Raw genomic sequence first — 27,601 nt, 5'->3', positions numbered from 1 at the left:
TAAACAGTATGGAACAAACAGTTTACGAACAAATAAACGCACACAATTATATTTCTTAAATAACTATAATACAACATCACAATCACTGCTCACGTGAATTTATTTTATAAGGATGTATTTACCCTTATTCGAAATGTGGTACCTTGGAGGCACGTGATTATGTTGATTGAACGCAAAAATTATTCTACCGTCTTCACCGAGTCTGACTCTAGCTTTACAGCCGATTTTTCTTTTAGAACAATACCAGTAACGACGATTTATAGTCTGGGCGAACGTGAAACCTTCCAACATTAACAATTTGTGCTTCAGACCGGTTGGTATCAAGACATAACCTGAAAGTGACAAATATTTAGTATATATATTTCACCCACTAAGCTGTTTAATACATTTTGAAATTAAAATATAATATTGAAATACAAACGTAATGGTGAAAGACTACGTGGAAAAGAGTACAGAGTATCTTACACAAACAATTGGAGGAAAAATATAATTTATTTCTTAGCTGTACCTTCCTACACGGATGTACACACAACCCAAACACTTAAGAAAACTTTAACTAATTAAAAATATACTATTCTGTTTATATCCTTTATTAAATTCAATACCATTATCTTAAAAATTTCAAAGCAACGTTTAACCTTAACAACAACAACTTAAGTTTATTTTTACATTATAATACAAACAAACTTTATGTATATTAAAAATAATAATGTGTTTATATTAAATATAAGTATACATATATATTATATTATCGGCGACTACAGCAAAGGAAAACAGGAAAGTCTCTGCAATTACAAAAAGTTCTTTCTTTCTTTTTGAAGAATTGCAAATGTTGCAAATACAAAAATTGCCAACTATTTTAAAGGAAATGCACTATGGTGACGTTCTACATTTCTTAAAATTAAATAATGACCACTATCTGTGACGTGTATCTTTGGGGGGTTGTGACAGTGATCTGTCACAGCTGACATGACCTTTCCCTCGTCATTAAGCTTAACCTTTGCTTTACATCCCTTCCTCTTTTGCGAACAATACCAATGTTTCTGCGAGTGCATTTGCGCGAAGGTATAACCACCCATTAGCATCAATTTGTTTTTATATCCAGAAGATATAAACGAATAGTCTGAAAAAAAAAAAACATCGTAATGAATATACAATATCTTCTAAAAACTTTAACTAAAAACTTTATTATTACCAATGAATAAATAAATTATGAGACATTCCAGCCAGGTTCGAAACTTTGCACTTAAACAATAGCTTAAATACGCCCTTAATATAAAACCAATGACTTAAATAATAAACATAAATACTTGCAAAAGAAATGTGTACGAGTGTATGAAAGATAATTAATAATACAAACATTTTAAGTTTTATATTTAATCGACACAAAATAGACTCAACATTAAAAGTAATTCAAACAATACTCTTATATTTGTGCGTCTTAATTATCTTCTACTCTAACTGTGATCCGAAATCATTGGAGTTACTACTTACTTATATAATACTCGTCGAAATTTTCAACTTCAATGTATCAGCCCCTAATTTTTATATAAAATCCATCTGATCCTTGTCGGTATACTGGAGGATCATGGTCGTGGTTCACGTCACAGAACACTATGTCCAATTCGTCGACGCTCAGAAAAACTTTAGCTTGACAGCCCTTAAATCTCTTAGAGCAATACCAGTGCCGTTTAGTCGTCTGAGCGTAAGTATAACCATTCAGCATTAACAACGTCTTGTTGCCCGGCAGACTTATCATTTCAAAAGCTGCATAATAAAAATACAATTTTAGTTAACATATTCTAAAAAAAAAGAAGTGTCACTGATCCAATTACATTGTGCCGAAAATAATACAAAATGAGATCTTATGTATTATTTATTTATTTCAATAAGTTCACTTAATCTATAAATAATAATGATTTGATCAATGAGACAAAGTGTAATATTTTTCATAGAGATGAGCTCGAATGTGTGAGAATATAGTAAATTATTACGTCTCATAATTTGTGACCGAAAATCAACCACTAATTTTCACGTATTGTCCCGAGGAAGCGTGTGCGTACACGGGCGGTTCGTGGTTGTGTATATTATCACAAAAATCTAATTCTGTCTCATTGCAATTTAAGAAAGCCCGCGCTTTACAACCCTTTCCCTTCTTCGAACAGTACCAGTGTCGTTTGTTAGCCTTCGCAAAAGTGAAGCCGTTAATCATAAGCAATGTTTTATTTCCCGGCAGTGTTATGAACTTGGAATCACCTGCAAAGAAATATTCCGACATCTGTTATTTACTTCAGAAATAATGAATTAATATCTACGCTTTAAAATTTTCGTTATATATTATACATTAGTTACAAATATTGTCAGGTTTTGGAAGAAATTAAGAGTATATTAAGTCGTAACCGTCATATGAAAACAAAGTTATTTATTAATAAACAAAATAGTTTGACCAAAAAATATTAAATAAAAAAACTGTGTCTAAACTTTCATATTATTTATTTGCCAAACTTTTTCTTATTGTTGTTTGTTATTAAACACTTTATAGAGCAAATTAAAATATCATATATCGCTTAAAAGGTAATTTATAATACTCAACATCTGGTTAAAAAAAATGCATCACAAAAGAAAACGTGCCACCCGATTGTGTCAATATGTTGAGACTTTACATGATTCACTACATGTCGGTTTCCTCCTCTCGAGATCAAGGTTACTCAACTGAGGCTTGCACATGTGGCGGGATGTGATCCAACACTGCATGTGTTGGATGAAAGGAGTCCACTCCAAATGCTTTCATTCACCGCTAACCACGAGAAGAGTTATGAATTCAAATCACATAAAATGTAAATGACCGTCATTTGGACACGACATCTTCGGTTAAGATTCACACATTTTAATCAGTAGGTCTCTTCGACCCCGATAAGATTAAATAAATTAATGTAAAATTATAAATAAACACGTAAGAAACAAGCATAAAAACTAAAACTATACAACTCATTAAAAAGTAAATTATTACCGGAATACTTATTCGCAACAAATTAATACACAACGAAATAATAAAGCTAGTTTCAGACCAAATATAAAAGTATCACCAAAATTGTTCAGTACAATTGTTCTAAACATTACGATTAACATATGCGATTATACGTCATAGCATTACTTAATTAATCACAATAACAACAAATATATTCCTCAAATACGCACTATTTGTCCTTCTTTAGTCTTAATATATGCCCTTGGTTTATGAGAATGTCTGTTGTCGAGTTCCGTTACAACGCCGTCACATAATCTAAGCCTTGCCTTGCAACTCGGTAGTTTTGCGGAACAGCACCATTGTGTGGTAGTGGACTGTGAAAACGTATATCCTCCAATAAACACCATGGGCTTTCCACGTTGTGACGTCACAATCTCGTACTTCACCTCTTCATCTTTATCGTCGTCATTACCATGATTATCGTCAGAACCAGAATCTATTAAAACAAACATGAAACTACAAAATGTTAGTCTATGTCGGTTGAATATATTTTTATATTACAATCGGAAAGTTCTAAGAAATAAGGAAAATAAAACATAAACATTTTGTAAATATTTAATCACTTAAAACTAGAAGGCATCTTGTTGCAATATATTATGTCAACTTTAGTTTCTGTAGCCTCAGGCTATCAAAATTATATTCAATTTATAAAATTAAAAGGATTTCTAACATAAAACACATGCTATTCATGAGCTTAGGGCCGATAGTGATATCCATAAAACTAAACAATTAGAAAGTGTAAATTAATATGGTTTGTATGATATCATAATTTTTAGCTTTTTAATTCTATGTTCGTAGTTCCTATATACCATATATTATTAACATAAATTTGTTCTGTTTCGTACGATTGGAGTATGATATCACCCATTCACCAGCATTTTACCAACAAACATATTTTATCTATATCATAATAAGTAAGTAAAGTATTGCCAGTTTCCAATTTGAAGAATTAGTAAGCCAGTGTATTTTCTCAAAAAAATAACATGCCAGATTTAATCACTGGCAACGCGTTTACAGATTAAAAATTTTACTAATATAACTGAAAACGCGTTACATTTTTAAGATGAAAGACTAAGGGTGGAGGGGATCAGTTATCATTTTGATACATTTACCCGTTTGCTTTCGGAATATCAATAAAATAATACAAGAATACATAGCTCCATTAATTGTGGTTCCGTTAAAACCACAATTTTCTTTTTAAAAACACGTACATTAACAAGGGAAATTAGAAAAGGTTACATTTTTGAAACCTATTTATCATATTTAAAACTTAACATAATTAAAGGGTCGCAAAAGGCACTAAGCACCGAGTAAAAATCAAAAATAACCTAAGTAACATTGAGTACGATTGTTTAAGAACACAAATCAGCGATAGAATCTGACTTAAATATTTATAAGGACAGAGGATAGGCTTTGTGTCTTTCTTAAAAAAATATGAATTCCTCATCAGATTTCCAGTTGTAGACTTTATAATAATAATAAATATACATGATGTCACAAACACACACGGTAACCAAAAAGATAAAATTCTCGTTGATACTCGTAAAATTATTATTCTTCCCTGAAATTGTTTTCAAATTAAGTGAAATTGTTTTAATCTATTGAAATTGATATCCTCTTTATCTCCTCTAAAATCTGAAACACTGGCCGGTCTGTGTTCGAAATATCTTTTTAGGTTGATGATTGTGATTATTAAGATAAAGTTCGATGTGGCCTTCTTTATTTAATTTAAGCTTCGCTTTACAGGACGGATGGTGGGTGGAACATATCCAACGATAATGACCACTTCGAGCATACGTAAAACCTTCTACTAAAAGAAGATCCCTTCCTCTCTGAGATTTCACAACATCGTATTGCAATGTGCCTAAAAATTAAGCAAAATCAAATTAAATATTCTGCCTTATGTATTTATAATAAAACTTGTCTTTGATCAAACTAAAATTCAACGAAATATCAAAAATCTTGTAAACCTATGAATAACTAACAATTTAAAAAAAATTATATATATATATATATATTATTTATTTAAAAAACAAGTACATCATATTTTATGCCACAAAAACATTTAAAGAAAACACTTAAAAACCTATCTAGCTTTTAAACGCGACGTATTTCTCCATTCTGCATTTGTATAAATTTTTCTTGGTAATGATTGTGATTTCCGGATATGTTTGATAAGACTCCATCAGGTCTCCGACTGATCTTCGCTTTGCATTTTGGGTATTTTGTGCAAATCCATCGACTGTGGGTTTTTCGGGAAAATGTGAATCCATTTAGCAGAATCAAATCCTTGCCTCTTCTGGATTTTACGAAATCATACTCGATCAATTCTAAAAGTAAATTTGTTTTACTTAAACCTTTTTTAGTTATGGTTTTATATCTCTAAACTAAAGCTAAACTAAAAGCAATAAACTATTTCGAAAAAATATTTTTTCGATTAAAAGATCTGTACACGACCCCAACTGTTGATAAATCGTTGAAGATTATTTTGTAGGACTGTGTTTAGAAATAAAGTACAATTTTTCCTTCTTTATTCGGTTAGAATACATATATTAAGCATGACTGAGACATCGATACACACTCACCACGTTACAACATCGAATAAATTTTGTCTGTTGACACATTTAAACAATATTTTAACTTATTTTATAAGCCTCTGTATTAGTTAATTTTATTTTTATTATACCATATGATTTACAATTAAATATTGCTGATTGTATTCAACAGTCTTTAGTACTTTTAAAGTAACAGCCAGTCAATGTTACACTGCTGGACTGAGGCCTCATCTCCTTTCAAGGAGAGGCTTATTCCACAAGTCTACTTGCTGGAGTTTGAATCCATAATCATCGGTTGAGAATCACGTCTTCTAACCGCTGGGTCGACTTAGATTTATTTTAAAACATAAAACCAGTTAAATTGAAGGCAACGAATTTAAATGTCAACCATTGCTAAGTAAATAACACATTAAACAAATATATAAATTAAGTGTGCGTGTGTGCGTATCTATAATAATCTCCTTTATTTTCCTCCTATTAATCGTTACTGGCTTTATTCAATAAAAAATAAAAAGACAAGTTAATTGATTGAATAATAATAGCTGCAACATCATAACCAGTAAAATAATTCCTCTGATTTGTGAAACAAAGTTTCTCATAACATTCTCTATAGTTTGAAGACCAATATGCTAAGCTATGTATATTGTATACATAAATTATTAAAGAAAATTAAATTAAAAAAAAACAAGACACGCGTCACAAACATTATTTGCACGACTCAATTTTTCACTTCTCTTCAAGTTATACAAATTTCTTTCTTAAGTTTTCTTATTCTCAAGAGAGTGTTAAGGTGTCGCTGGTTTCAACGCCTTGAGACCTATTGTTGTCGATGGAATAGAACGGTCTCTTTTCTCTTCAGAAAAATCATTTATCAGACTACGAGCTACAATCGTCTGCATTGCAAGCTGTACATCAGAGTCCCTTATGTTCGTTTGCCAGCATTTAGCTTGGCGTAAACGACATGTGAATTGTTTACTAATAAATTAAATAAATTGAAAAGCCCTCTATAATTTAGATCTCCATTTCAGTACACACCTATCGTTGATCCACCCATGTTAATTTATATATCATGACAATTTTAGACAATCTTTCATATTTATATTCGGTTTATCGTATCGGCCTTACGATGTTTGAAATTGTCAGTTTCAATAGGTGATAATTATATAATAAATCAAAATTAAAATCAAAATACTCTTTATTGTACACCAGTAAACACATAGTTTAGTCACGTTTAAGAAAGATGCACAAGAGGCGGCCTTATCGCTAAAATAGCGATCTCTTCCAGGCAACATTAAGGCATAGAAAGAGGTAGGGGTGTACAAGGCAGACATAAACATAATATATGACATAACATTACAATTAAATAATAATATATTTAAAATAAAATAATGTACAGTAACTGATATCTAACATGCATACATTTATATGTATGTTTCTAATCAGATATAAATTATATATAAAATTAAGCTAAAATTCTCGCGAAAATATACAACATTAACGTGCAAGATAGTATTGTTTGAGAATCCTTTTAAATGAAGCAAGTGATTGTACACGTCTTACTTCAACAGGAAGATAGTTCCACAGACGAACAGCCTGAACAGTAAAGGAATTTGTATAGACGAAGTCGAATGAATAGGGATTTCTAATAGTAAATTATCTTCAGAACGAAGAATTCAACTATGAGTAGAACATAAAAAATTAAAATTCTCCTTTAAATAAAACGGAGTTCAATGATGAAAAAGAATTGAGTAAAGTATATGGAGATTATGAATATTCCTGCGATAGCGAATTGGGAGCCACTTGAACTTTTTGCGAAAGTCGGAGATGTGATCATATTTACGAAGACCAAATATGAAACGAATGCAAAAATTTTGAAGACGCTAAAGCTTGTTTAGTTGCTCCTCTTTTAAATCAACTTAGCAAGTGTCAGCATAATCGAGAATTGGTAATAGGAGGCTCTGTGCAAGCGAATATATAAGCAAAACGAAATAATAAGTTTCTCTATCCGCAAAAATATACACTTTGTTTTGATTTAAAATGATTTGTTTATGAAAGGAACTGAATATTACGCTTATACAGAAATAAAAATTGACTTTTAGGACCTTTTAGAATATATTGGATAAAACTACAATCTGCTATTATACAATACGGTAACTACGTATTTTGCCGTTCTTTTTTAATTCTAATGCTAAGATGCTATTGCTCCGTAAAATCGTATATCCTTCGATATAGAGCAGCATAGAATTTCTGTGTATTAACGTCAAAGTATTATGCTTCATGATGTCATTATCATCGTCCAAACGAATATGTACCAAAACAAACGCTAATCTAGACAAGATTGTGTGAGTCAATTAAGCATTTCATTACTTTTTTATTAGTAACTTTGTACTTCTTCTATTTGGCGCCACGTTTCGATAGTTTCGTCAGTCATGGTTACGACCTGACAGGGAGTTCCGGCACTAGGCCAGTCAACGTCAGAGAGTGCGCGTTTGTCTTTGCCTCCAATTCACTTTTATTGTCTTTATTACGCTAAAAAAACTTACTATCTAACTAACAATATATATTATACCTATATTACATAAAATATATTATATAAAGTGTCGTACATAAAGTGTAACATTTTTTACATTATAGATTTATAAATATAGGTATTTAAATAAATGATTATTTCCCTGAAACTGACCGAGTGAAATTATTAAGATCTTTAAAAGTTGATGTCCTCTTCGTGTTCTTTAGTATCTGTAACACTGGCCAGCCTTTGTTCGATATATTTTTTTGGGTTGATGATTGTGATTATTTTGATAAAGTTCGAAACGATCTTCTTTATTCAATCTAAGCTTCGCTTTACAGGACGGGTAATGGGTGGAACATACCCACCGACAGTTACCACTCATAGCATAAGTATATCCTTCCACTAAAATTAGATCTCTACCTCTCTGAGATTTCACAATATCGTATTGCAATCTCCCTAAAAATTAAGGAAATTAAAATATCAAAAAGTTTTCTTTGGCCAAATACATTGAAATGCAATTAAACTTTCAGATTCTAACAACTCAGATTTCGCAATATATAACAACATATTTATTTAAAAATCGTACATCATATATAATATAAACATATTTATATAACATTGAATTACCTAAAATTATACACGAACTATTTCTCCATTCAGCATCTTTACAAATTTTTCTTGGAAGTGATTGTGATTATCTGATATGTTCGATAAGTTTCCATCGCGTTTAAGACTGATCTTCGCTTTGCATTTTGGATATTTTGTGCAAATCCATCGAGTTTTATTTTTCCGTGAGAAGGTGTATCCGTTAAACAGAATCAAATTCTTGCCTCTTCTGGATATAACGAAATCATACGCGAACATGTCTAAAAGTATATTTGTAATATTTAAACCTTTATTAGTTGAATATAGGATCTCGTTTAGTCTTACTGAATATATTGTTGTATGGGTTTTGTACCACTTATTATAAAACAAACTAAAAGCAACAAATTATTCTGATAAAAATATCTTCGATTGGTAAACATTATTTTAAAATTATTTATAGTCATTATAGATTACAAAATACTATCAAGTCATGCTGGCCACTGACGACTGCTATTGTAAAGTTTTGAATGAGTTTTATAGATATAGTCCGTGAAGCTAGAATCAATGAAATTCTGTAACACATGTAATCTCCATCACGTATTTTAGCAGTAGGTTGAATAAGCTCCAAATTTTCTACTCTAAGGGATAGGAGGCCTAGCTCAGCAATGGGAAATCAACAGTCCGCTACTTTAAATAACAAATAACGTGACTTTATTAAAAGTTAAAGTGACCATACATTTAATACTGAATATTTTTGGACAAATTAATAAAAAACTTATTTTTAAGTTATGAATTTAATGGAATGTTATTTTAGTTTTTTTTCACTTAATCGATAAAAGAAATAAAGTAAGTTAAGATAAATTGGAACACAAGTTTAGTTTGATCGCATCTCTAAATCAGAAATATATTCTGCGAAAATATTTGTACATAAAAAAAAACATATACATGTATTCAAATGCGAACAATTTTTCCATTCTTCATCCTAACAATTTTATCTTGCAAATGATTATGTTTTTCTGAAGCAGTCGATATGATGCCATCCAGCTGCCGGCTGACCTTCGCCTTGCATTTTGGATATTTTGTGCAAACCCAAACACGTTGCGTGGATTGTGAGAATGTGTATCCATTTAGAAGAATCAAATCCTTGCCTCGTCTCGATTGGACGATTTCGTACTCGATCGTGTCTAAAACGTCTTATTAATTATATTTACAGTTTATCACATACATCTTATAGGCCTATCAGTTTTACAGAAAAAGAAGTTAAATACCCTGACAGTTATTGCATTCATATTTTCTGAATTTACTTATTTATGCTCTCAATAAATTACTTTTATTTTAAACAAGCGCAACATAAATAAAAATCGAAGGGCAACAAGTGATCTCAAAGAATTCATGATATGATGTGCCGATAACATTTAATGTTAGATTATTACATAATAATGTTAACACAATTGAAAATCAAGTTTTAAAACATTGAAATCCAAAAACAATAAGACAATTATTATCGTATAGTTAATTTATACACTATAGTATCAATCTTTTTTGGTATTTTTAAGCATACATTTTACATAAGTAACAATAAAAGTAATAAATTAAAATATACAAGATTTAAAGTCACAAAAATCATGAAATGTTAAAGTCAGCGTTTATTTATTGGTTGAAAAAGAACATTTAACACAATATCTATTTATACAGACGGATAATTTCTCCGTCAACTGTTCTTGTGTATTTCCTAGGAGGATGAGAATGTTCCCTGCAAATACTGGTGATTTCACCGTTTTCGTTAAGTTGTAGTCTTGCTTTACAGTCGGGGAATTTGCTTGAACATATCCAGTAACACTTTCTAATTTGCGAAAAGGCATAACCATCGATCAAAAGTAACCTTCGCCCTCTTTGCGAAATGCCAACTTCGTATTTTATCTCCAAAGCTAAAAAAAATCTAATTAAATCATAGAATGAACTTGGGCAAAAAGTTAATTGATTTATACTCATTGATCTTCATCAGAATTAGAAAGTCTCTGATTATTACGATATGACCTGAATAGTCAGAGATGTTAAACCATTCAAAATAAGCATACAATCTGTATAAATACAACTCAAATCAATAATTACCTTCAGCATCCTCCTTTCGTTTTTTGGGAGGATGAGAATGATGTCTATTGAATTTAATAATCCTCCCATTCTTAAATCGAATAGTCGCGTCACATTTTAAGTTTTTACTCTTGCTAGAACATCTCCAGTAGTCTGGTCGAACCTGAGTATACGAATAACCTTCTGCAACCAACAATTGATTACCTCTTCGGGAAGGAATCAATTGGTAATCTAGATCTGGAACAGGTCACATAAATAGCTATCAAACTACGTTAATTATTTCTTTAAATAAATGTGTATAGAGAAACATTTACCAGTTATAATAGTAAAAACTTGGCAATAAGATTTTACAATTGGTCAGTTCTTTTTACTTTTCAGAAATCTTGTTTGTTTAGGTAAATAAAACAAATTTCAATAATATTCTTTATTCAGTCTACTTTCGTTAAAAATTACACAAAAAAATGCCAGATAGTCTCGAAACTAAATTTTTACGTAGCTACCACTCGTCGTGACCATATATTTAGGAGGTTCGTGAGTGTGGGATGGTGTCGTACTCTGCAGTAATATCCCATCGCGGCTAACTTTGACGCGAGCTCTACATCCTGCATTCTTTTTCGAACAGTAATAATTATCCGTGTCTCTCATTTGGGAATAAGTATAACCTTCGATCATTATAAGAAACTTTCCACGTTGCGTCGGTATTTTGTGAACACGTTTGCTATCATCAAACAATTCTGAAAACAAAATATACAACCAACACTTTTGTTTACATTAACACATAGATTTTAAAATCAGTACAATTTAAATCCAAAATACAAATTAAGTTTAAAAAAACATTTATTGGATCAGTTTTTTCAAACAACACACATCTATATGTATGCATCAAGGTAATGTAAGGCTGAATCCCACAATTGTGAATGTAGTTTCTTAAATATTAGATTAAATTGCTTAGACAAAAATAAATAGCATGATTTAATCAGAGTATCAGAAGCATTTCAAATATTTTTCTTACATGTCACAAACTTTACAAAAATAGTACAAAAATCTTAATTGTGAATTTTAACATAATGTCCATCTGTTGTAATCAAATACTTGGGTGGTGAGTGACTGTGAGTGGTAATTGACAGTGGTGAAATTTTCCCGTCTGCTTGCAATTTAACTCTGGCTTTACAACCCGAGTCTTTCTTGGAACAATAGTAGTTTTTGCTTTGCTTCATTTGAGAATAGGTGAAGCCTTCCAACATAAGCAAATATTTACCACTACGGGTCGGTATAAACATATACTCATTGTTTCCTGAAATCATATATAAGTAAAGTCGCAATTGCCGCGTCTTTATATCGATTTTGTTTTTATTATTCTTATCTAAAAAAATCTAGAAGTACTATAATTATTACTAATTCCAATTCTATCATTAATATATGGTGCTCTTTCGTTAATTAAATTTATTTTAAAGAATAGTTCTAACATAAATTTTGACGAAGTAATTTTGTCATAGTCATATATATTGTACTTATACTAAATACATAGTTTACTATGTGACTCTCTACGAATTATTTTCAGAACAGATAGAAGGTTATTTTTTACGAAAATAGTCTTCATAATACGTGCAAAATAACGAAATAAACTGTATCAATTTGGCAAATTAAACTGAAAACATTTCTCTACTAAAACAAATCAGATTAACTAATATGACTTTTATCTGAATGATCATTGGTCGATGGCAGCCGATGACGCAATAGGCGATAACCGTTCCATATTTAGTGAGATTAGTAAACCTGGTTTTAATTGTTTCAGTAACCAGAGAAAACTAACATAAATAAAAAAATAATACTTCTGCACTTATTTTTGTGTACATAATGTATATATACTAAGTAAATATAAAAATCAATGAAAAAAAAAACACATACAAGTAACGTGCTACAAGAATCAAGCTTTAATTAAAAAAATATATTGCTCTATAAATTGTTATTCTTATATATAATGCACAAATATTTATTAGGTACATAGTTTTTACTTTAAATATTGTAACAATTTTAACAATACACAACCGGCTGACCGGTTATCAGAATAACAATCACGTTAACAGTTATAATATTTATCAATAATCCTGATTAAGATATGTAAGTTTATTAATCTGCAGCGCATAGACATTTGCAAAATATAAAGAGATCAAAAACTTCGTTCTTAATAATGGAAAATAAGAATAATAATACTGTATGATTAAAATGATATAAAATTAACTTCACAAGGAAATTTAAAGTATGCTTGCAATCAAGATACAGAAAAGTTAACAAAACTATATAACCATGAATCTAGAAAATGCCCCCACTTAAACAATAATCAAGAAGGATTAAACATTGTCGGCGATCACCGAAAAGTTACTTGGTAGAAGGGCCTAAGTGCCACCAAATGTTACCATATTCTACCGCAAAATATCAATTCTCTATATTGTGTGTTCCGGTTGGAAAGGAGAGGGGAGACCTAAACCTTAGCTCAACATAATTGTAAGGAGCAGTTAATATTTCTTACACTGAAAATGTACATATATACGCGATACTGGACCTATTTTAAATAACTAAAAAAAAAACAAATGAGTAGTTTACACAAACTTAAAATAATTACTTGTTAACGTAAACCTGGGATCACTAAATACTTAACACAAATCAACTTTTCTAACAATTCTAATTATCAGTAATATGTTAGTTTCTTAGAAAACTATAAAACATAAGAACCTAACTAACTATAAAAGTTTTCAAATAAAATCGTATACAATATAGTTCACAACACAAAAATTCAAAACGGTGACTCTTACAAAAAAGAAATAGCGTGATATTCATAAAGCATAATTTTGTCAACAACAAATTTAATCGATTCAAAATCACTCCTCTTAAAGTTTTTGTCAGGGAAATATCAGCAAAAAGCAAAGACAAGGGACATACACTCAAATATATATTTCAAGATTTATATATGATGATATAGTAATTTGATATGCTATCATCACGCATGCATTGCATATATTGCATGTACATTAGTAGTTTTAGGAGAATACAATTCTGTATTCATAACAACACTAATGTCCATAGAGAATTATTAAAACGATCAGATATGTATTTTAAATTGTTCTAACTGAAACACACATCAAGGCTGTATTTTTAAGTGTATGCCATCTGAACTTTTTACGTATTTCGGCGGAGGATGGTTGTGAACTAAGTTTTCAATATTTTTAACTACAATGAAATTCTCATCCAATTTCACCTTCGCTTTGCATCCTTTCCCTCGCATCGAACAATAATAGTTCTTCGTTGTGTTATGCTTTCCGTACGTATAGCTATTCAGCATCAGCAAAACCGATTTTCTTGTTTGAATAAATTTATAATCAAAGTCTGAAATAAAAACAGAAACCATATTATATAATTCAAAGTTGTGAGGTTCTGGCTGTGAGATATTATCGACGCCATCTGGGTTTTGATAATGGTATTCAGAATATAAAATTACTAACGGCCGCGTGTGGGGGTCAGTCGTAGTTTTTAGGTATTAAAAAGTTACTACGACTTTTGGGTGCAAGTTTGCTTCATAAAAAAAATCTATTCAGTTGTTCGAGCGTAACAGACAGACGGGCCAACAGACAGTCTTGTTTGATTTTTTATAAAATATGTGCGCTAAATATATGTATTATGTACATTAGAATAATTTTTCTTCAATATTTATATTCGTGTATTTACGCTAGTTAAGCGCCAAATTATTTTGGGTATAATATATGTATATGATTTGAAATAACTTACGATATAAACATATATGAATACTAATACAATAGTTGAGGAAAATAAAAAAAAACATTTTTAAAAAAAAATATTATATTTAATGTGTGTTTTTAAAAACAAATAAAGTCACGAGCACCAAATATATATATGACCTACACATACTAAAATATGAATATATATACAATTGTAAAATATATTATATTGAACGGAATGAAACACGATAGGTAGCTACATAGTAATAAAAAAAAATACCACTTCAAAACATACCACACCATTTTAAACATTTATTAACGCAATTTGTTATTTTTATAAATTGCTCATGGTACTTTATTATTTAATTTCAATACTTTAACAATTTAACAAAAGTGACAAACAAATTTAACAAATGCTTCCCGCAGACCAACTGTATAGAGAAAACAGTATGAGAAAAACAGAATAACGTTAACGCCCCTATAAAAACCGTCATCAGGACCTTTATATTTTTAACTTACAGTATTTTTGACACAGTTGTACTAGCCATCTAATAGATTTTGAAGTTATTTTTGTCAGTAAATAAAACTAATATAATATACATACATGTTTGTGAACACGCTATGCAGGTTATGGATAAGCTATTTAACAAAAATATGTAAACAGTTACATACATACATTACCAGCAATCTAAAATCGTTAAACGTTATGAATAATTACTTAAATTATGGAATAACATTACAAATGTGGTAGTAAAGGATTTGAAATCAAAATAATTATGTACTGCTTACGAAAATATGGTAAACTTTTTAAATAACTTAACGACAATAATCTTCTCTAAAAATATTAATTTTTCAACAATTTGTTAGTTTCTCGTAATAGTTAAGAAATTGCGAGAATTTCGGTTTATGATTTAGTCATGTCGTAGACAGGAATTTTAGTTTAGTTGTCGTTGAAATTTGTAATTTTATGTTTCGAAATTCGAAACAATAACAAGGTTTCGTTTTAAATATGTTACGAACACATTTAATACTAATAGTCAAAATTGTCCTAGAAATCCTAGGAAGTCAAAAAAAGACTCATTCAGGACTCTGTACTATCTTAGGACCTATGATTAATTATGATTCAGATTTGACAGCACTGACTTAAGCAATGCTTTTAATTTTTCTTTTAATCATTGATCGAAGATATTAGTTTTCAATGCAATTTTACAACCGTAGAAATTTTTATTTTAAACTATGCATGACTGTTGTTTTTAAGAAAATATATTCTATTAATCTGCCTTCGTAATTATAGAAAACTGGATGTCGTCATTTTGGATTCTAATGGTACTTTATTTTTGGACATCCAGTGCTTATGAACACACAATTCGTAATTTGCGGCACCGACAACTTAACAATAGGATATGTTATTAATTTCGAGGCAGTCATGTAAATCATGAATTTAATATTGATGAAGTGATTGCAACACGAATATGGTCTCTTTTTTAATACTGATTGTAGCACAAGACACAACTTATGCCATAAATATCATTGGAGATCACACTTAAGTAATCTAGATTCAAAATTAACAATAGCTATACGTATATCCACATAATTCAATGAATTAATTTAATAATTTTTTTTGTCTAAAACATTCAAATTTCATTTAATAAATTACATAATCCTATAAATATTTATTCCCTTTTTGTCCGTACAATTAAAATAACATTTCAAGTCTGTATTTTTAAGTAAATCCCATCTGAATCTATTATGTACTTCGGTGGAGGATGGTTATGAACTAAGTTCTCAATATTTTTGACTACGAGGAAGTTCTCGTCTAACTTCACTCGCGCCTTGCATCCTTTCCTTATCATTGTACAGTAATAATTCTTTGTTGTATTATGCTTCCCATAAGTATAACCGTTCAGCATCAGCAGATAAGATTTTCTCGTTTGAATAAATTTAAAATCTGAAACGAAAATCAAAATTCATATCATTCATTATAATTTTTTCTATTCTGTATAGTCTAGTATAGTCACCAACTTGGTTTGGGTTGTGGAGCTTATTTTGGTCGTCGCAGAAAACCTTGTACCAAAAAAAAACTACAAAATATACGTATTACGTCATTATTTTTGTAGACCTTAAATAAAAGAAAACAATTGAAATTCAACATTATTTATTTTATTATTAAATTAAAAATAGCATTTTATTTATAAGTAAATCCATTCATACGTATAAAAATTGATGTTGACATCTGATCGTGATGAACGGACCGATCGCCTTCAACCGGTTGAAGGCGATCATAACACAAAGAATATTATGCCACAAATACTTAATAAAATCTAATTTTAATTTTTACTCTACCTAAAATCTCACTTAATATTTGATTATACTTTTCCTTCAAACAAATATTGTCAATCATATTGTGTAATTATTTATTATCGACTATTATTTACTTGGTGGTAGGGCTTTCATCATAAATACTACCGTCAAGCAGTAAGTATTGACTTAGTTTAGTTTTGTTGCGAATTGTGAATGAGTCAGTGTACCTAAAGACACAAGAGATGTAGCACCTCAGTTCCTAAGGTTGGCGGTGCATTGGCCATGTTAGCGACATTTAAAATTCCACACGGCGCCAATGTCTATGGGCAGAGGTGACCACTTCTACCAGGTGTGCCATTTGCCCGTCTACATACAGCATAAAAATATATATATTTCTTTTTGTAATATATATTTTACATACTTAACAGTTTTTCAATAACAATAATCAACTGTAGTTTTAAGGTTAAAACATGTTTATATCCTCAAATCTAACCTATATTACTATATTTTTATTTCTTAAAAAAAACCTGCTCAAAGTACGTAATATGATATTCATTTCCGACCGCCCAAAAAGTTACGCTTATTCAATTTTGAAGAGACTATTTGCATCTGTTATTTAATGTCTAAATGTGTTGCAAGCAAGTAATATTTTATTATTTATTTAAAATATCATATCAAACGTAGTTAGATTTTTTTTTTAATTAAATAAGTGTTTTTAAATATGGGTTGAACCGAGATGGCCCAGTGGTTAGAACTCGTGCATCTTAACCGATTATTGCGGGTTCAAACCCCGGCAAGCATCACTGAATTTTCATGTGCTTAATTTGTGTATTATTATAATTCATCTCCACTGGGCGGTGAAGGAAAATATCGTGAGTAAACCTGCATTTGGCTAATTTCAACGAAATTCTGCCACATGTTTATTTCACCAACCCGCATTGGAGCAGCGTGGTGGAATATGCTCCAAACCTAGAAGGAGAATCCTCAAAAGTAAGACGAGGCCTTAGCCGAGCTGAGGGAAATTTACAGGCTGTTAAGGAAGAAGGAAGGAAATATGGATCGGCCTTCTCAATGCACTGCCACAAGAAAGAAATGACAAATCTATTAGTTTTCACATTTATTGCACAAATACGCGTAGATTATATTAAGTTGAAATGGAACTATCCAGAAGCTTATTCACTAAATTAAACAAATTAAAATTAGCGAAAATATCGCGTAACATGCACACAAAAAACACAGCCATATTACGTAGATCCTTTATTGAGTCGAGTTAAACAAAATATTAAACACACTACATTTTATCTGCGAAATACGAAACACATTTAATAAATCTAATTAATACATGATATATAAAGTAATACTACTTAAATAACGATTTAACATTTAATTTAATAATACTTGTACAAATTATCAAATAAATTAAAAAAGTTATATGATTTACATATCACATACAATCAATTCAAGGGTGTATTTTTATGTAAAGTCCATCTGAACATTGCACGTACTTCGGGGGAGGGTGGTGATGTACTAAATACTCGTTACTCCTCACTATAATCCCATTCTCTTGCAGTTTCACCCTCGCTTTGCACCCTTTCGCTCTCTTCGAACAGTAATAATTGCTTGATCTATTATCTTTTGCATAGGTATAATTATTGAACATCAACAGATTAGCTGTCCTGGTTTGAATAAACTTGTAATCAAACTTTTCTGAAATTAAATATATTTAAATAATCATAATTTATTTTAATTTCAAATAAAACTCGATTAAAATTCAATATTTTAATGATTATTAGCTTACGATAATCACATTTATTACCAACTCATTAATTAAAGCGATTTCATTGAAGGAAGATGGTTCTTTTATATGTGAAGAAACTGATGTAAAAAGTCGTTTCTAACAACAATGGAACCTTCCTTTGTTATGTAACAATTTCATAGGTTTTATTAGTTGAGTCATCATATCAGAGAATTATATATTTTCATTATACCAGATTGAAAAAAAATGGTAACGTAATCTATAAGATTGTTTATAATACCAGCTGGTACACCAACTATCTAGAACTATAGGCAAATGTGTAGCCTGTTTCTGATAGATCCTGATATTTAAACGATTTTTTTACGTCCAAAATTTTTGAAAATTTAACTTTTGATTTATTAACTTTTATAAAAATCCATTACATCCAAAGCCATTTTTGAGAAATGAAATGAAAGACACATATGTTACAATAAAGAATATAATTTAATATCGCTGAACATACATTTATAAATGTAAATCCCGAACTTTTCACCACAACGGTCGATGTTCATGACGATATCTTCAAATATTCTCCAGAGGCCATTTGATAATATTGTGGAGGGGGGTGTAAATGCTTCAAATCCTCCGTTTTATTTATTACAAAACCACTTTTATCTATTTTTAATCTTGCCTTACAGCCTTTATTTTTCTTTGAACAGTAGTAGATGGAACTCTTGGAATTTTTCGCGTACGTGTAACCGTTCAACATTAATAACGAAGAATGCTTTGTCTTTATAAACTTACATTTATAGCGTGCTGAAAAAAATATGTATTTGTAAACATTGGTTGCGATTTTTTAAAACTTTAAATGAATTATTCCTATATGACGTAAGATAAAATTTCGTTACCTAAATAATGATAATAATAACGACATTTGTTTCAAGAAGTATGTGAAATTGGTCTTATAGTATTTCACCCTTTCAGGGACACATTACACTATACTCAATATCTAGGTAATTTTTATGACGTCTCTAGGTGTTCATTGACCCAGCAAGTGTTAAGAAATATTAGTGTCATTTGAACTATGATATCAATTGAAATTTAAGTAATCTTCTAGCATCAAAAGGTAAATTAAATACTCACTTTTTTATAATTTGGCCTAATTTTTTTGGCAATTATATAATATGTATGTACAATATAATAATTGCAAAATCACTATCATGAAGACATTATGTATAAAGACTTTATGTATAATCCTGATTCCGTGACGTGATATTTTGATGGAGGATGTTGATGAATGAGTGAACGTTTAAATATCAATCTTCCATTCACGACAAACTTGACACTGACTTTACAACCTTGGTCTTTCTTCGAACAATAATAGTTTGTAGTATTGTTACGTTTCGAGTAAATGTATCCGTTTACCATCAGCAAATTTCCACCGTGTCTCGTTTTAATAAATTGGTAACAATAATCACCTGAAATATATGCCTTTTTTCATATTTTTTTAGAACTTTTTATTTTTTTAAAGACGATGGTGATATGCCATACATCCTTAATTTTGTGTCAAGGAAAAAATTGTGACTAAATAAAAAATAAATTATTATCGCCGTAAATTATGTTTTTAATACTTCACTGCACAATCGAAATATATATCGTACTTCATTGTTATACTTGTGTCATTAATACAAAATATTTACATTTTATGACGAAATCTTAAAGTACTCTCCCGAAGATGTCACAGCATATTGCGGGGGTGGATGCTGATGCGTCACGTAGTCATAACTAATGATTCTGCCCAAATGATCCAACTTCACTCTAGCTTTGCATCCTTGGTCCTTTTTCGAACAATAGTAGTTCGAAGATCTACTGTGTTTTGAATACGTGTAGCCATTAAACATAAGCAGATGTCCACCTTTCCTTGTTCGAAGTAATTTATAATCTAAAAATTAAGAACAAAATAGCAATTTCTTATTTATTTAAATTTTTAATTATATTTCGAGGATATTTTTAAATTAAACAGAAGACCGACGTACTTTTTAAGATCTTTATTATTGTTTAAAAATGATATTTTAAAATAAATATCTACTATGACTTACTGTATATAAAACTATTTATATATACAGATAAAATAGGAGCCCCCCTGTATTTTAATAAAGATTTTTTTTACAATTTCGATTCTATTCGAACAATAAATAACAATAAAAATAGGTACAATATAATATCATATTTAGTTCGTCTTGAAATTTTCCCAATATCCGTTATAATGTATTGTCTGAAGGTCGCCTTAGACATTTTCCTTAAGACGAGAGCTTAAGATAGGTCCCATTGGAGGCTATTACGTATTTTGGAGGACTATGATTATGAAAACCTTGGATAAATAATATTTTCCCGTCTGAACCCAATTTAATCTTGCACTTACACTGACTATCTTTTTTCGAACAATAATATGATTGTTTCGAACGATTGTTCTGAGAAAAAGTATATCCATTATACATTAGCAAAAGTTTTCCACGTAGTGATGGTATTAATGTATAGTTTAAATCTGGAAATATTATAAACATCATTATTACGATCGCTATAAGCATAGAAATAACGAGATGTAATTTATGTACAGTATTTAATATAGATAAGATATTTATATTATACTAGTGGGTCGCCCGCATTTTATATTTTGTTTTTTTTTAGGCAACGATAGGCTGCTCTCTACCCAGCCAGTAACTTTTTTCCGCTCTCCAAAATTAAATCTTTGTTAAATCGTAATAATTTTGTAAATTTCAATCAAGAATCCTCTATAATTTTCTGCACATCTACGGCTGGAGCTCTTTAAAATGAGGTCATAACCGATTCTTTATGTGCAGCTATCGTCCCATAATCACTGGGACAAAAATCGGCTTACGCTATTAATAAATATGATGTTATTGTATATTTTACTTATTTATTTCATAAATAATTTCTTAGTGTGTTAACTTCTGTGAATGTAGTCTGGAAGAGGTCGCTTTCTAAGCGATAAGACCGCAATGATAATCTTGTCTTGCTTCTCTACTTATAATTCTATGATAAAATAAAGAGTTTTGCTTTATTTCATCCTCATAAAATATACAACGTACACACAAAGAGAAAACTTTGTTCACTTTTATAATGAGAATATTAATATAATTAGGAATACAACTGTTGATATACTATATATGTTACAACTCTGCTTCTAAGCGAAGACTTAATTGAATTATGCTAATATCTGATGGTGAGAACCATCTGGTGGCACGTTTGCCCGTATTCATGCTTGTAAATTAAAAAATAATGTTTCTACTCTAATGTGACAAGTCTTATTGCTAAACTATTTCCTTCCTTGAATTTGAATATTTTATTAAAGACAAAATCTTAAATATATGCAGAAATCTTGTTTTTTCCGGCTAGAAATTTTCGTCTTTTCTCTTCTGTAATATACATTTTATATGTGTTTTCCTCATGAATCAATCTAAATCCGTTAATATAAAAGCTAAATCCGTTGCGTAGTTTAAAAGATCAAAGCGTAGAGACGACAGGAAAAGACTTTGTTTTATACTACATAGAGATGAGGTTCACAGATTTTATTGAAAGGGTAGTTTTTTAATACCTATATTATACCATTTAGACGTATATAATATCCAATAATCCAACGCACTGCAACCAGCTTCATTATTCCAGTAATATTACGGTGTTAGTTTAATAATAAATTTCCTTAGTTTAATAATAAATAAAGAAAGTTATCAATTGTATTATTTATTAAATTTAGAAATATTTTTTGTCTATTTTGCAAGTCGTCTAAAAATTTAATAGAGAGCATCCAGAGAATACCTCGAAATGTCTCAAATATAATCAGCTGGTTTGCCAATATGATTCAAATACTTCCACTATTATGTTTATTAATTTCTCATAAGTTTTTTTTGCAATAAAATCTAATTTCATATTTTGCGTAGTACATATTTAGGTATCTTCATTGTAGGTATAGCAACTAGCGAACGACCATCACGTGAAATGTATGCGCATGTGATGCTAGCAGTATTGTTAGCAATGTCCTACATAGAATATACTATATTAAATGTATGTGATATTGAAAAAAGCATGAAACTTGGACTCGCGTGCTTATTCATACAGATTTCGGATTTAGGGAAGAACATCCATTGTTACAACTACTGCAGTAAAATCGAGTATAATTCTTGTATTTTACTATATCCATATATATTTACTAAACGTTTTTATATCAGACCACTATATCCGGCCCTGCGTGTACTCCTAGTATAATGATAGAAGCTAAAATGGTCGAAATACTTAAGTGATTGTACCGACATCAGACGGAGTCATTTATTTGTATTAATTTTAGTTCGTTTTAACTATAACGCATTTTTAAAATATATTCCTTTTTTAAATAACAAAAATATATATTGCCGATTTCGAAACCGATATGAAGCCACAGACGCAATAAATCTGAGGCTGATTATGCAACGCTGTAATAATATACTTATAATTATTATTAAAAAAAAAACAAATAGGGACCTAGTACACAACACATATTTATTTTAGAAATAAATTACACATTTAATTGTCTAAGTTCAGACGGCTTTGCTCTATGTTTAATAATATTTTTATTTTATTATAAATAACCAGAACCACTGCAATCCACGCCGCACGCGTCAGATCAGAACGAATGTATTTCAATCATATTAATATGTTTTAAGTCTAATTTTCATTACATGTATCAATATAATTATTATATGCCGGGCTAAATATATAGTTAATAAATAGTTTGTTATAAATAGAACTAAATAATGTAATTTGTAAAATAGTGAAAATTAGTTTTATTATATGGTGCAGGACTTGAGGACTATTTGTTCTTCTCAATTAGTTATTTCAATAAAAAATATATACATCACTTATTTGCAGGTAGACTACATTCCATCCTGCATATACTCAAAAGAAAATTTACAAATACTTTTATGTATAAAGAATTAAAATTGCAGACATTGATCTGTTTCCAATAATTCTAAATTTAAAAGTCTACTGACTAGCTAAACACTTTTACAGTATTTAAAGATTAAAAAGTATCCAAATACATGTATGTATAGAAAAATAAAAATCGACTTCAAACATTTGTCTAAACGTACACTCCTAATAAAAACTCAACAAAGTTAACGCAGTTCACAAAGTTCAGCAATAAAATGGGACTTTGGAGATTTACTGAAATAACAACCAACAAACAAAAAAAATATCACAATCAGTTCCTAAACAAAAAAAAGTTAAATACCTCCTATTTTTTTGAAGTCGGTTAATATGATTTTCAAATTGATTTCTTATATTTTAACATAATTGCCACAATTGTTTTTCCTATAAATAGAAGGATCATGAGTGTGATGCGTTGAAGCTTCTAAAATATCTTTATGATTGCGATCCATCCGGATGAATGCTAAACATCTTTGATAGCGTTTCGAGCAGTACCAATTTATTGCAGATTTGTTTCGCGCATCTTTCCAATATGTGTAACCATCTAGCAATAATAAATAACCTTTCCTTGACGGTATGTACTCAATACGATCTGAAAGTTATTTAATATTTAAAATAATTCTTTAAATTATTTATGTTAGAAAAATCTTGCATGGTTTCCTTCTATATTAAGAAAATCATATAAAAAACCCTGATAAATTCTTTTGATCAAAAGTAACTTTGTGGTAATAAAAGAGACATAAATGATTTGTTTTTTTTGTATTTGCTTAAAATACATACATAACATACATAACATAAATTTCAAAATATATAAACTTTGAGGAGAAGGTATGGAGCATATTCCACCACGCTGCTCCAATGCGGGTTGGTGGTATACACATGTAGCAGAATTTCGTTGAAATTAGACACATGCAGGTTTCCTCACGATGTTTTCCTTCACCGCCGAGCATGAGATGAATTATAAACACAAATTAAGCACATGAAAATTCAGTGGTGCCTGCCTGGGTTTGAACCCGAAATCATCGGTTAAGATGCACGCGTTCTAACCACTGGTCCATCTCGGCTCAAAATACATATAAATAATATTATGATTGATTAATATTAAGCAAAAACATTTTATGGATAAAAAATGTACTTCACTGGACAATGTTGTAATCATGTAAATTCAACATTATCTCAGCATCATGTAGGATTAAAATAAATGTAGGAAAGCATGCTTCATCAAAAAATGCATGCAAAAAAAAATCATAAATGATGTTAATAAGTTATTTACGTAATATGCACATTTACATCTTTGTCATAAGTTACCACCAGCATGTGTCATTTTTATGACAAAGATGTAAACGTGACATTTCTGTTCGTAAATATAAGACCTATGCAGAGGCTACTAGTTATTAGTTTAACAACTAATTGCTAACTGGACAACTTTTTCATTCATAATATACACTAAAAACAGCATAACTTTTACTCAACTACTGTTTACACTTACTTAGTAATAAAGGTATTTTTTTTTAGTAATTTTTATTTTATTTAAAAACCTGGTAGGTGCTTTTTATTCATACACACAAATAAAAACATGCATCGAATGGTATTCATTATAATTATATCTTTATCAGTTTTTGAAATCAATATATTGAAACTGTATTGTATAATGTACAATCTTATTTTTTATATTACATTACTAAAATTTTAAATTGTAAACTTAACATAATTGTTACATTGTACTTCATGTTAGAGAATAATCAAGGTTGAATTAAAAATAACAAAATAATTTTTACATTATTTTATTTTAGGTTATTACAAAACATTAGTGAAATATATATAATACCAATTAATAATCAATTTTGATCTGAAGTAAACAATTTTGCTCAAAGTACAAAAGTTATTAAACGAGAAAATATTCTACTAGATATTGCATCCATACAATTTACAAAAGAATGAATGAAAAGCTTTTTTTCTACTTTAAATATTCATATCATATTGTGATAGAGACTTTGGTGATATGAGTGTAAATGAAAAGGCAAGAAAATATAATCAGTGTTTTTAAATGACAAACATTTGAATGAACTCATCCCTTTTTACTAGTTATGCTCATTGTGAGATTAATTGTTACTACAAAAACCAACTTGACAGTATTCTTACTTTATGTAAGGCATGTAAATTGTGTCTGAAACCTATATTTTTTTTTAAATTTCTGTATAAAAGCATATCATTTAGAGCCTAAATTAGTACTAAAGAATGTGTTTCAGCAAACCTAAAATTTTATTGTACTAAATACATAATACGTTTGTTACATCGAGTTGAAGTAATAAAATAATATTTCAGAAAACATATAGCGTTCGATTAAAAAAACATAAGTACAACTAATGTCTAGGTACTTACCATACTGCCGCCTTTATGTAAGTAATCCAAACACTGTTATATTTGTAACCACGCGCACTTTACTTCACAAGTACACACTAACACTATTGCATATTGTAAATTTTTCACTCACATTTTCAATAAGATGTAATAAAGCACTTTACAACATTTGTTATACACAAATATAGGTTAGAAAACACAATTTAAATCACATTTATATTTCAACCTCATAGGCCATAAGGTATATTAGATATTTATATTTATGTTATAAATCGAAAAAAAGTTTTCACAACATAAAAAGGTGTTTTAATATTATTTGTAAATAATAAATTTTCAATTTTTGACAATTCTCAAAAACAACTAGTGACGTTGCTTGCGTTACCGTTATCACATTTTACAATACAAGCAAAATCACATTATTTTTTAATATTATTAAAATTAACGTGTTTTTATACTTATTAAATTAATTATTGTATATTTTAATTGCATATTGAATTTAGCGGTAGGTGGCAGTAATAGTACTATAATAAATTATAATTATTATAATCACTCTTATTTCAATGAATATATAATCAGATTTAGAAATTTAACTTAAGTATCAGTGCATTATACGGATTACGAAAATTATATATAATTGCAAATATTAGGCACCAGTTGTCACGTGTCAATAATTAAATTAGAATTTCATTTGCTTTTCGATATTGAAATGAAAAATCTTTTTGTATTTGTTATTACCGTAAAATGACTCACTTGGTAGCAAAGCACTACGCACATCCCCAATCGTTGACGTTTCTTAACGCTTAATAACCTAAATTGAACATTGTTTATTTTCATACTATTTTAACATATTTTGAAAATATTCGGTGTAAATCGCAATATTGTATAGTAAAATGTATGTAATTGTAATAATATAACATTAAACGGTTATTATCCTGTGTTGTTATTGTATACTATATTACCTTAAATGATTATGGTTTTCTATAGTTTTCTTATGTAAACGAAATCTAATTGCGGTATTAAGTATTATTGTATAAAAAACGTTTAGTTTTCCTATATGTGCTACAGTGTGATTATAAATTGTGTGTGTTTGTGTTGATAACTTGATAAGTGTAATGGCGGGAAGGACATGAACATGGAAATCAGGTACTAATTACAAATATTGTGTACTCGTTAGAATACCGACCATTCCATATAATCTAATATTTTTTGTATAACTAACGGAGGTTACCTAATTGTTTAAAATATAAAGTCACAGATCTAACTAGTTATGGAGAAAAAAAAACTAATTGTACAGCCATTTTGACAAATTTAAAAATTCATTATTGCTTGATATGTATATTATTAGCAATAAATCAACTATTCTTAAAAATAATATACATTTATATGTCATAACTTTCAATAGCTCAATATATTTTATAAATATCAATAATTTTGATCGAAGTATGTGACATTAGATCACAAACATTATTTAGGCACACTGAAATGAATTATTTGTGTATTGATTATCTATATCTGCACATCTGTATCTAAAGCCAAAAGGAATTCAATAAATGTCTAGAATGCAGAGACAACTAATGGTCAGCTAGCCATTAATATTTTTCTAATATTGGAGCATTTTGTTCAAAGTGAAGTTATGGCATGTAAAATGTTTGTTACACAATAATTGAAAATCCATTGTTCTCCAAAATATGCATTATACAATATATTATGCAATAGCAG

The 27,601-nt window shown here is 29.5% G+C and overlaps 1 protein-coding gene and 1 long non-coding RNA gene across 4 annotated transcripts in view; one reads left to right on the top strand and one right to left on the bottom strand.

The window, feature by feature from the left end:
* Positions 1 to 27,601, top strand: part of LOC113393037 (protein tramtrack, beta isoform-like) — a 338,507-nt gene that overhangs the window by 278,002 nt on the left and 32,904 nt on the right. The gene's annotated exons all lie outside the window — the stretch shown is intronic.
* Positions 18,218 to 26,248, bottom strand: LOC113393039 (uncharacterized). Its single transcript, XR_003368459.2, has 4 exons — positions 25,904 to 26,248; positions 19,685 to 20,019; positions 19,065 to 19,357; positions 18,218 to 18,513 (listed from the first exon to the last, which is right to left on the bottom strand). It is a non-coding gene; the product is annotated as an uncharacterized LOC113393039 (long non-coding RNA).

Source organism: Vanessa tameamea, chromosome 12 (assembly GCF_037043105.1).
Source record: "Vanessa tameamea isolate UH-Manoa-2023 chromosome 12, ilVanTame1 primary haplotype, whole genome shotgun sequence".
In the NCBI taxonomy this organism is placed as follows: Eukaryota; Metazoa; Arthropoda; class Insecta; order Lepidoptera; family Nymphalidae; genus Vanessa; species Vanessa tameamea.
Note: the sequence above shows the minus strand (reverse complement) of the source record. Positions and strands in the feature narration are given on the sequence as shown.